The sequence below is a fragment of the Diabrotica virgifera genome, chromosome 9 (genome assembly GCF_917563875.1).
Source record: "Diabrotica virgifera virgifera chromosome 9, PGI_DIABVI_V3a".
Taxonomy (NCBI): Eukaryota; Metazoa; Arthropoda; class Insecta; order Coleoptera; family Chrysomelidae; genus Diabrotica; species Diabrotica virgifera.
In genome coordinates this window covers 147,633,437-147,646,169 of record NC_065451.1, presented here as the reverse complement: position 1 = coordinate 147,646,169, position 12,733 = coordinate 147,633,437, and positions in this window count along the sequence as shown.

The window sequence follows — 12,733 nt, the reverse complement described above, 5'->3', positions numbered from 1 at the left end:
CTTTTTGCATCCAGTATTTACACGAATATTTTATTTACTTCTCAAAACTTTGAGGATAGTATGAAGAAAGTATGAAAACATTGAGGAAATGGCAACGGTGTCATATCTCAAGTAACAAAATAGGTCACAGAACACAATTTCGCTGGTTACTGCGCGGCTGCCACCTCCTCAGAACCGCGTGAAATAGAAGTCAGAGATTCCGATTACGATATGAGTTACAGAATACCGATCCAAACACAAAAATGACGCGATAGATATCAAACATTCCGATTTTGGGTAATTACGATTCGACTTGGTCATTTCTATTCGATTTGTTAAAAGTTACAGAATAGGGCTGATTAACAGACCAACGACCCTGATGCCGAACCTCCTGCATCCAATGGGGATTCGTTTCAGACCAGTAATGCATATTATGGCGATTTACATGGCCATCACTACGAAATGTAGCCTCATCTGACCACATAATACTTGAAAGTAATTCGGGGTTGTCGTCTATCATATTTAGTAGCCAGTTACAATAATCCAGCCTGGTATCGAAATCTTCAGCATTTAAATGTTGGTGTAGGACAAGGTGATATGGATGCAATCTAAAATAGTAAATTTTGAGATAATTAAAATTTTGCAAAATGTGGAAAATATAAATATTTACAAACTATCATTCAAATATTGGATGAACTATAAAAATTATGGCGTATTCTAATTGCGAATAAAGTAAACGAATATGATTTACTAAAGTTACCTGTGGTCTCTTAAAATATTTTGGACAGTGGTTCGACTTATTCCCAAACTTCTGGCGATAGCTCTTGTGCTTAAATGGGGGTTTACATTTATAAACGCTAAAACGTTTATTACATTTTCCTCAGTGCGACCTATACGACGTCTTCGATGCAAAGGTAAATGCACACTTCCTGTCGTACGTAAACGTTGTGCGATTCGAATAAAAACTCGTCTACCGTGATGTCGTCTGTTGGGATACTGCTGTGCATATACTCTAGCAGCAACAGTGGCATTTCTCATACATTCAAAATAAACTGCCAACATGTCAAAAGCTTCTTCATTTGTAATAATCATATTTTTATATTTATATTAACGAATGTAATTAATTAAAAAGGTAACAACATAAACAATAGACACAATTACAACGCCATTAAAAGTTTTGACATTAGAAGCGATATTCATTTGTTAATCATAGCCTTGCTTGTAGGTATGTAAAGGGCAATTTATTTTATACTTATTACTGAAGTGTAATAATTTGACTGTTACTGATTAATCGACTTAGGTAATAGTTTCCTAATACTTTTCATCAGTCCTTGATTCATAAGATAAATGGTGGTACAATATACCTACTTACCTAATAATATAGTAACATAATAAGTCGAAATTAGAATATGCATAAAAGTTTCTCCCATTTAACACGTTTTTTAAGATATCTCCGGATTGGAAGAAGATATCGACATGCTGTTTTCGGTATTTTATTGCTAATTTATTCTTCTTTTATAATCTGATAATAAAACGGTATGTTTCTATTTAATATTTTTCAAGGAAAACTAGATTTAAAATAAAAATTAAATAGCGCCCTCTAGCAGGTACCAAACATATTAGGTTGCTTCGACATTATAACTCCTACATTGCCAGTAAAGAGCTGTTTACAACAAGACCAAATTTGTAAAGATCGGTTAAGCAGAACCGGACTTACAAGCACTTTTCCGTAACAAGGTTCCCACTCTCCCCTACCTCTTATTTTAAAAGATTGACCAAAACTTGTATTACAAAATATACGCATAATTTTATGAAGAATAAGATGATCGTATTTTGAATGCCTGTTAATTGGTAAAATTTTGTCAAATTTTCCTTTTTAAATTTTTCTGTTTAAATTGCGCCATCTAGCGGTAGACCTACAATTCTAAAAATAATTTCCAGGCTTTTCTCGAGGTCACTTTTGTCATAAAATTTTTTATCCCGAAGCTCTGACATAATCCGTTTCTGAGATATAGCCGACGGCCGTTCTTAGTTGGCCACCCGGTACATTATTCAAAAGTTCATTGCGATCATCAGTTTGGTTACGGTTAAAAACGGAAAAAATTCTTTCGCATTTTACTTTAATAGAAACGGGTAAACACAGTATTTTTTGATAAGTAATAGTGTTTACATATTTTAATTTTCCGTCGTTAGCTTTTAATAGCTATTAACTGCCTCACCGAATAGCTATTAACTGCGACACTCACCGAATGCCAGAACTCTTGTTCTATAAATATTACCCGAAATACTACTGCACTGCTGCTTGAAACAAGAAAGTTTGGTATCAGACTCCATTTTCGGTAATGACATTAGGAAATTGTAACAAAATGTCAAATGTAAATACTATTAAAGAGTTAATTTTATTTTAGTCATAATGCATAGCACAAAAAATGTTGATAAATACCAAAAACCTACTAAAAAATATTGTCTACTAGAATTAAAAAAATATATATCATAAATCTATCCAAAAAGTAGGAATCTGCTGAATGTGGTAACGCTGATACAAAATAAACACAACTGTCCAACTCGAAATTCAATTGTCAAACATTCTTCTTCTTTTCAATTAGCCGTGTACCACATATTTAGCGATCCATATTATGTCTCGCCATCTGTAATTTTGGAAGGTCACTATATACATATGGAACCACTTTTTTCCATTGAGAGCGTGGGGCATGACCACAGTCAACAGTGACTAGACCCATCAGATCAGGGGTACTGCAAGGAAACGTTCTGGGACCACAACTGTATCTGATTTACACAGCCGACTTACCCACAAATCGTGATACAACGACCACCACCTTTGCAGACGATACTGTGTTCCTAGCAGTACACAAAAATCCCGTCGAAGCTGCTGCAAAACTCCAGAGAGTATTAAATCAAATAAATACATGGGCACAAAATTGGAGAATTAAATTGAATGAACAAAAATCAAACCATATTGTTTTTACAAAATGTCACGGTGAATCACCGACAGTAACAATAAATAATAAGGTAATTCCCTCAGTTACATCTGTAAAATATCTGGGCATGCACTTGGACAGGGGATTAACCTGGAGAACCCATATATGGAACAAACGGAAACAACTGGGCACAAAAGGGGGTAACCATTATTGGCTTCTAGGGCGTAAGTCTAAGCTCACGACAAGAAATAAACTGCTAGTCTACAACACAATATTCAAATCAGTCTGCAGCTATGGTCTGCAGCTCTGGGGGATCGCACAGAATTTATTTATTAAAATATAATCATAAATCACTATAATATTAATAAACCTAAAATGTAATCCAACCTAACGTAAAGGCTGTATGACACTATGCATTTTCTTGTATCATTTCTAATATTGTTTCTGAAATGTCAAAAAAATGTATAGTGTCATACACAGATACAAAAAACGATACAAGAATTTGTGTCAGGCACAGATTCTTGTACAAGAACTGCGCTAATTTCTGCGCAAAGATCAAAAACGTAAAACCTGCTGGTAAAACTTTTAAATGTCATAATGGCGGCTGAAAATGAGATCATATGATTTATGTCTTGATGAATTTATTTGTGTTTTTGTAGGTATTATTTATAAATCTTTTATTGATTCTTAATATACCGTTTGGTATGGACTACTGTGTTCTACTGTGCCAATGGACTATGGACTGTAGAAGTACGTGCCGAATTTCATACAGTTTTCGATACAAGAACTTACATAGTGTCATACAGGGCACAAATGTACGTACAAGAAATGATACAAGAAAATGTATACAAGAAACGATATTAGAAATGATACCAAATTTAAAAATTGAAAACTTGTAATTTTCATAAAAAACCATATTTTATATAACTATGGCAACACTGTCAGGATTCTCCTTCTTGCGTTTATAAACGGTTGTCATTCCTGTCGTTTCTTGTTGCTTCATGGTATATAATGGCGGAAAATAGCGGCGATTTTTAAAAATAAGACATATTTTAAATTTTAATTACATGAAAAGTAATATTCGCCCCCAATAAAAAATTATTCTACAATTATCAGTAAGTGACACAGAATTCATTGGTATAAATTTAATATCCTTAATCCGTCTACCCATACGGTAAACTAGAACCGAAAAAATCACTAAAAATACTAGAAAAAAGGAACACATTCGAAAAAAAAGGAACACATTCAATTTATTTACATATTATAATATTATTATGGTACTGATGCCGATGCTGCTGTTACTACTACTACTCCTACTGATCTTTCTTTTTCTTTTTTCAATTTATCTTTTTCTCGTTTTTGTTTTACATATACAATTAAATTGGAGCTATAAGTACCTCCAGGTTTAGGTGTTTTCGTGATAACTGTATTGTCTTTATTAAAAACATAGGGTAATTTTAATTGTGCTTGAGCATATGTTGCGATACTCTCGTGATTTATCAACCTATCTTTTGGATCTTTTAAATAATCATATATTAATGTCGATAAACACGTTTTACAACACAACATGCGTAATTGTGGCGTTATTTCGATCTGAATTTTGGTATGACATTTTGCACACATCGGACAAACTCGTCTACGATTATCTTCGTGTTGTATAGCACGTTGATATGGAGTATCGTGATTAGTTGGTATTTTGTATAATTTTCGTACTATCTTCTGTTGACTGACTAGGGTCATATTCTATTTCTGAATCTGAAGGTGGATCGATATTTGATGCGTCAATAGTAGTCGATTGGTGTTGTTGTTGTTGCGATATTATCGGTTTTTTTATCGTTATGGTGTGATTTTGTCAAAACGTCGGTAGAAGAAGGATACTCCATAGTTGATTTTTTCATTTTCTTTGTCAATTTCTTATGTTTATAATTTTGAATCATAGGTACTTTAAAATTATCGTCATCATCTCTTGACGAAGATGATGAATATTCAACGTGCTTGCGTTTAGCATGTCTATGTTTGCCGCTCGTATCTTGTTGTGCTGTATTATTATTTTTATTATTATTATTAAACCCTCCTAAATCATCAAATTCATCAATATTGTCTATATCTGAGGGCAAAGGCGTAGTTTGATGAATTTTTTCATCATCTTCGATATGTTGATTATAGTATGGTATATTATTTAATGGTTGTGGTACATCTATTGTATTATTTATTAGTGTTGAATCTCTATTTTTTACTTGTTTTATACTATCGTTATGTTTCGATGATACTGATGATGTTGATGCTACTGCTGTTGTAGCGACGACATTTAATTTATCTATAGCGTTAGATGTGTCATAATCTGTTAACGGTGTTTGATATTGTTCTAATTCTTGCTGATTATGTTTATATTGAATACACGTTTCGATATGTTGATTAAATAATGATTCGATTTTCAATTTTTCCGTTTCTAAATCCAGCTTTTCAAGCATCCATTCGTTGTCAGATTGAGAATCGTATTCATTATTTTCATCATCATCATCATCACTATTGCTGCTGCTAACTACTACTATTATTATTCGATCGATAGTAATCATAATCATCATCATTATTATCATCATCAGCATCATCGTGATTAGTATTTTTATCGTCTTTGTCGTTAGATTCCTTTAATAATTTATCAATTTTAAACGTGGCCTCAACAAATGTATAAATATTAAAATTGTCAGAATCTGTCTGACACCAAGCGTCCACGTTATTAATATTTGTAAAAGTTGGAAAAATTTTAAATTCTACTAGTGCATCGTGCATTAATGATGCCATGGACGCGTCGCGTACAACCGGATTTTGAGCCATAGAATAAATTATTGGATCTATACATTTTAAAATAATCAAATATATGGCTCCGGTTAACGCTATTGGTGCAGATTCTTCAAAAGTGATTTTTAATAACGGCGTCGTGTTAGCGTCTAACGTATTTAATTCATTTTTTATGACTTAACATTTGTTGGTATTTCGATTCTAACGCTGACATTTTCAAGTGTAACGAATTGACGCTAATGATATTTTTAAATTTTTTCATAAATGCTTGGAGACATGGTCTATAGTTATCGTCGATCCTCCCGATAATATAGCATGTTCGCCGATATAAGCCGCAAATAATTTGCAGACCGTCGTAAAAATATCGGCGATCGACTTTTGTAGTGACGAAAATGACTTTCTATATGAATTTTGGAACCCAGGTATGTTTTTGAAAATAGTCAACAATTCAGGCTTTGTAAATCTAATTATATCAGTGTCAAAGGGTTTGGTCTCGAGTATATATCTATCGTATCTATTTAATTATAAATTTCTGAATCTCTTTTGCCTGCTCTACGATCGCCCTTGTCGTATGAGGACACAAATAATGATGAATGTTGCATTTCATCATTATGTAGAACCATAACGATAACAAGGCATTATATTTACTCGCATCTCGCTCTTTATATGTAGCGACGTCATTTATAATTGCCTGGAATTTTAATTTGATGTGCAACAAACTGTATCCTGATATGTATGTGGGTTCGGCGAAGTCTATATATTGCGACAATTCCGATTGTAGGGCTCGATCTGTAAGCCAACTACAAGTTATTCGCAATAATGTCTTTATGTAGCCGTGTTTTTCGCCATCGTTCCAAGTTAGTAAGTCAGTCGAGTCCAAACAATAATACGCGCGCGCATACAATTCTATTGTGCCAGCGTTAAATAATTCAGTTTTTTTGGTAATTTGTCCATCGTTTTTCGTGATAACTGTATTGTCTTTATTAAAAACATAGGGTAATTTTAATTGTGCTTGAGCATATGTTGCGATAATCTCGTGATTTATCAACCTATCTTTTGGATCTTTTAAATAATCATATATTAATGTCGATAAACACGTTTTACAACACAACATGCGTAATTGTGGCGTTATTTCGATCTGAATTTTGGTATGACATTTTGCACACATCGGACAAACTCGTCTACGATTATCTTCGTGTTGTATAGCACGTTGATATGGAGTATCGTGATTAGTTGGTATTTTGTATAATTTTCGTACTATAGGGCGATCTTCTGTTGACTGACTAGGGTCATATTCTATTTCTGAATCTGAAGGTGGATCGATATTTGATGCGTCAATAGTAGTCGATTGGTGTTGTTGTTGTTGCGAGATTACCGGTTTTTTATCGTTATGGTGTGATTTTGTCAAAACGTCGGTAGAAGAAGGATACTCCATAGTTGATTTTTTCATTTTCTTTGTCAATTTCTTATGTTTATAATTTTCAATCATAGGCACTTTAAAATTATCGTCATCATCTCTTGACGAAGATGATGAATATTCAACGTGCTTGCGTTTAGCATGTCTATGTTTGCCATTCGTATCTTGTTGTGCTGTAGTATTATTATCCAGATTTAGCCACACGGCCCGCACTCCCTCTACGGGGAAAATTCACTCATCCCAGATACCTAGGGTATCAAAAGGATTGAGCTCTGGTGGGACCCTTTCCGTGTTATCGAGCCCGAGGTGACTTAGTACGCCGGAGTATCTCCCAAAGATTTTCGCACGCATCTTGAGGTCGAGAGTAGCACAGCTTTCTGCATAGTCTTGTAAAGATGTTCATTTAAACCCACCTTTTTGATGTTTTCTATGAGGTTCTTTGGAATGACTCCAGTAGTAGAAAGAATAACAGGTATTGTCTGGGTACTTTCCATTCTCCATTGTCTCCTTATTTGTATTTCGAGATATTTTTATATTTTTTCATAAATGCTTGGACATGGTCTATAGTTATCGTCGATCCTCCCGATAATATAGCATGTTCGCCGGATTATTATTCGATCGATAGTAATCATAATCATCATCGTGATTAGTATTTTTATCGTCTTTGTCGTTAGATTCCTTTAAAAATTTATCAATTTTAAACGTGGCCTCAACAAATGTATAAATATTAAAATTGTCAGAATCTGTCTGACACCAAGCGTCCATGTTATTAATATTTGTAAAAGTTGGAAAATTTTTAAATTCTACTAGTGCATCGTGCATTAATGATGCCATGGACGCGTCGCGTACAACCGGATTTTGAGCCATAGAATAAATTATTGGATCTATACATTTTAAAATAATCAAATATATGGCTCCGGTTAACGCTATTGGTGCAGATTCTTCAAAAGTGATTTTTAATAACGGCGTCGTGTTAGCGTCTAACGTATTTAATTCATTTTTATGACTTTTAACATTTGTTGGTATTTCGATTTTAACGCTGACATTTTCAAGTGTAACGAATTGACGCTAATGATATTTTTATATTTTTTCATAAATGCTTGGACATGGTCTATAGTTATCGTCGATTCTCCCGATAATATAGCATGTTCGCCGATATAAGCCGCAAATAATTTGCAGACCGTGGTAAATATATCGGCGATCGACTTTTGTAGTGACGAAAATGACTTTCTATATGAATTTTGGAACCCAGGTATGTTTTTAAAAATAGTCAACAATTCAGGCTTTGTAAATCTAATTATATCAGCGTCAAAGGGTTTGGTCTCGAGCATATATATATCGTATCTATTATAAATTTCTGAATCTCTTTTGCCTGCTCTACGATCCCCTTGTCGTATGAGGACACAAATAATGATGAATGTTGCATTTCATCATTATGTAGAACCATAACGATAACAAGGCATTATATTTACTCGCATCTCGCTCTTTATATATAGCGACGTCATTTATAATTGCCTGGAATTTTAATTTGATGGGCAACAAACTGTATCCTGATATGTATGTGGGTTCCGCGAAGTCTATATATTGCGACAATTCCGATTGTAGGGCTCGATCTGTAAGCCAACTACAAGTTATTCGCAATAATGTTTTTATGTAGCCGTGTTTTTCGCCATCGTTCCAAGTTAGTAAGTCAGTCGAGTCCAAACAATAATACGCGCGCGCATACAATTCTATTGTGCCAGCGTTAAATAATTCAGTTTTTTTGGTAATTTGGCCATCGTTTTTGTAATATTTAGTTAAAAGATAGGTGATGTACGGTTTACAGACACGAGGTATCGCACCTGCTACACAATAATACTGGGCTATATAGAAATTTACGTCGTTAATTTTCGGGTAAGTCATGAGACAATTATAAGGGTTATCGGAGAGAATTTGAAATTTCTGATAAAAACTCGAATTGGCTAATACGTCTCTATGCAATTTGATGGAATTTTTTCTTTCTATAGTTTTAATACACGTACGTATGGGGACGAGATCGGTGTCTGGATGGTAAATCATTTCTTTATTAGATGGAGTTTTGACAGATGAAGAAATACGCACCTTTACTATAGGGACGGTGTGTAAAGACGCGCCGACAGGTACCAAGTCAATTTTGGTGATGCACGAGATATGGGGTAAATCTTTAGGGAAAAGTAAACGGTAAACCGGTGTCACGAAACCACCTATTTTCTTTGTCTTATTCTTTAATTTTTAATTATTTTGCAGAATACGGTAGCGGCATAATTGACGGAATTTCTATAATCACTGGCAGATGTGCACATTTCGCGTGGATTATTTCTCGTAAATACAAATGTGTCGGTAATGAAATATTTATATCCTGTAAATATGAAAGCCGCACTTATGCTGCCATATACTAAACGAGATAGCTTTTTTTACTTCCAACACATCCACGAATACGGTCTTTATAACTCGCATTACTTTCATTACGATAGCTTCGTTTACGTGCGGCTCATGAGAAGTTATACCTAATTTACGACAAGTACAATCTAAATCTATGGAAAACGTACGTATATACGTTAAAGTATTATCTATACCTAAAGTATGGCCGGTCTGTTGAAAATGTTGTGATAATTGCGTTATAGTGATGGGTTTTTCTTTAGGCCATAAATAATGCGTATTTAAACTACGAGAATAAATAACCGTAGACGTATCCGAATCTGAATATATGTATCGTTTAACGTTAAATTTTTCTAAAAATTGTAATTCTATACGTTGTGTTTCTTTACACGTAGTATTCGGTAAAACGTTACTATTTGTCTCTTCATGATTCAATAATATTTGTAATTGAATCGATCTATTATTAGCATCAGAAACAACATCAGCAGCAGCAGTAGCAGTTGTTGTTAAATTATTATCTATATTTTTATTATTTTGTATCTTGCGATTTTGTATTTCCAACAATATTAATTGTATTTGACTTTCTATATCTAAATATGTATCATTTTCCATCATCGATTGTTGATGTGTTGATGATGATGATGATGATGATTGTTCTGCTATTAAATCGTTACACGACATTGTAATGTGTATATATATATATATATATATATATATATATATATATATATATATATATATATATATATATATATATATATTAATACGTTTGTATAAATACCACAAGATACATCTTAATTATCTATTATATATAGAATCTTACATCACACCTACTACCATTTACTTTTTATTATTATCGATAATGATGATTATTATATAAATTTTTTATATAAAAAATACATCCTACATCGATAATATGCTTATAACGTGGAATTTTATGATTATTTATTGCATTACTATAATATGTATAATTTGTATATATTATATTTATATTTTTCGAAAAACTACCAACGTTAATACGATTATCGATAAATCAACACAAGATTCTGAATATCGACCGACAGTCTTTAAAATATATGATAAATCTACTGAAAAAATCTGTAATCGTTTTATAATCGTATCACCGTTCGAATGGTATATATGGGCGTGTCGCGGTGAATTGTATATAGTAAATCCCGAAGGTGGTATAAAATGTGCTCCAATTACTACGGCTGCAGTACAAGTATTTTATAATTATTTTCAAGAGACCTGTTTAAACGTTAGTTTAGATTCCATTTTACACGCTTACGTTCACAATATACCATATATAATACCTTATGATATACCGGTAAATACTACGACCTTTACGATATTATCAGCTTTAAATATATTAACGAAACGATGGATTACATTTCGTAACGTCGATACTATCGACGATACTACTATCGGCAAAAATGGTGACGACAACAACGACCACAAACATTCTATACATAAACGTAACGACGTTGCGTCAACATCCGATTTATTAATACCGATATTGCGGCGCGATAATCCTCATAATTTATATAAAAAACAACCTAAAACTATTCGACATTTAACGGCAGCTAACGTCGTATCGATTACTACTACGCCTAATAATAATCTATCAGAATTACAAAAAATTTATACTCGACACACACATCACAAATAATTAATTAATCATCATTCTTAATCGTCATTATATCGTCGACACTAGAAGGAGGTGTTTCGTACGGATTAAATTCTTCAGTTTCTTCCGATATTGCTGCTAGTTGTTGTTGTTGTTGTTGTTGTTGTTGCGCTCGTGATAATATTGTCGTCCTCGACGACGACGTTCTATTTTTATTACGTAACATTTGTATTCTACGATTTTGTAAAGGTGTATTGATAAAAGTTACTGCTTGTCGTTTAATATGATCATCTTCATCATCCTCATCATCGATGTTATCTGACGTTCGGTCTATACCGCGTTTTGACGATATCGAACGAGTAGAATTTGATAAATTCTCTAAATTAGGTGTAGATAACTTGTCGAATGCTGCATTTATATTATCGTACGTATCTTGTATCGCTTGTGAGGTATGCATAGTATAATGATCTAATGTATTAATAGAATTATGATTATTCATAGCTTGCGCTATAAAATGACCGCCTTTTTCTACCAATATAGTAGTCGTGAATTTACGAAAAGAATTAAAACCCAACGTCGTACGTTTAATACCGAGTACCGCGGCAATTTCGTGTAATTTTTTTCGCATATAATCCGACGACGAGATCAATAAATATCCATCGTTGTAGCGTTCTTGTTGAATTTTCGATACGTAATCGGCCTTTTTATACTCGATATTGTTCTTTACGTATATTCTTTGAGTTTCGATAGTATTCAATATCGTTAATAACAAATCATTCGGCGTTATAAATCGTACGTTTTGTGATTTTTTCGATTTAATATTTACGGGATCGCCATTTTTTATTTTCTCGATATGATTTAAAGTCAATTGTCGCAATTCTTCGATACGTAAACTAGTACTGCTCGTCAATAACATGGCCATACACGTATCGTATATACTTAAATCTTCGATTTTTTTTACCGTATACACTTCGTGCATAATAGTAGAAGCATATTCGTACATTTGTCGAATGGCAGCGACGAATTCGTCAGATGCCAAACGTGTTTGTTTCGGTCGATTTCGTGCGCTATCGTAACGATTTAATTGTACGTTACTATGCGGCCATAATCTTTTAATAGTTATACCTATTTGTCTTTTATACGTATCCGTCAACGGTTTACCGTTTCTATCCAATAATTTGTCCAATATATTAGACGTATTTAACGTTATCGATTGTTCGTCGAGCGACACGTTATTTCGCTTTAAAGTTTGCACGTGTGATATTAAACTACGTATAGTCGATAGAGACAATTTTGTCGTATCCAACGAAGATATAGCTCCTAATTCTAATAAAATTTGCGTTTGATTTAATAAAGGTTTTCGTACGTTAGTGCTCGTCATAATAATAAAATAATAATAATAATACCGCTAAGATCAGAACAAGACGGGGTACTAATAACGGAAGGACTTGTAACAGGACTGCACCTTGGGAAAAAAGACTTCTCGGAAAAATTGAATTACTGCGTAGGGATATTGGTCAAGTAACAGAATATATGAGAGGTGTAACAAGTACAAAAGTCATTAAGAGAGCTGAA